The sequence below is a fragment of the Rutidosis leptorrhynchoides genome, chromosome 1 (genome assembly GCF_046630445.1).
Source record: "Rutidosis leptorrhynchoides isolate AG116_Rl617_1_P2 chromosome 1, CSIRO_AGI_Rlap_v1, whole genome shotgun sequence".
In the NCBI taxonomy this organism is placed as follows: Eukaryota; Viridiplantae; Streptophyta; class Magnoliopsida; order Asterales; family Asteraceae; genus Rutidosis; species Rutidosis leptorrhynchoides.
Window position 1 is genome coordinate 235,635,187 of NC_092333.1, and position 1,006 is coordinate 235,636,192.

Below are 1,006 nucleotides of genomic sequence, written 5' to 3' on the forward strand. Positions count from 1 at the left end.
AAAAATTCACACCAAACTTAATTTTAAAAATGCATAAAATTAAAATTAAAATTTCATATTTTAAAAATTCACACCAAACTTAATTTAAAAATTCATATTATAAATTCATACCAAACTTATATTAATTTTTTCAAATATTTATAATTTTAAAAATATTGTTTTTACAAAGTTTACAATATTAATTTAAGATTTAAATATTAATTTTAAAAACATGGTAAAAATAAATTTAAAAATCTTTTTGTCTTTTTATCCCACTTTAATCAATCAAATATTATCAAAAATATGCGCCCCTCTTTTCGGTAAAGTAATTTCGGTTCCAAGACCTAATTTAACTCATGACGAATTTTTGAAATATTTTGGGTTGATTGATTAAAGATATTTATACCTTAAGAATAAACGTTAAATTTCGCAGTGATGTAATAAATTTTTGAACGATATCAATAATTTCGGTCGCCAAACCTAATTTTATTTAATACCAATTTAATACTTTTTAGCGAACAAATTAGCGTTTATTATCAAAAGGTTAAAAATAAAAATAAAAAAAATAAAAACTGTACAGACATACCTGTGAAATAGATTTCTTAGTTATATGATCTATTATATTCATAAGATAGCCGGTTTAATTGGTCTTCCATGGCTGCATAGGCGTAACCTCGAGCATTCATTGTCTTTTCTTCTAAACATATGAACGGTCCGTCTCTGCATAAAGTAACAAATTCGGTATTTGAATAGGTTTGATTATTTGAACATTTACCTCCATGTGACCATTTTCCGCATTTGTGACATTTTTCTAGGTGTCGTGCTCTTCTTTTCGCTGCGGATTTTGATTTTCCTTTACCAAATTGTAACTTATTATCTTCGCATCTGGATCCTTTTCTCACTCCGTCCATTCTTTCTCTGATTACCGATACTATTTCACTCGGTAGTATATCATTATTACGTTTAGTGATCAAAGCATGTAGCATTAGACCATGGTTTAGTTCACAGGCAGTCTTCATTTCGTAAA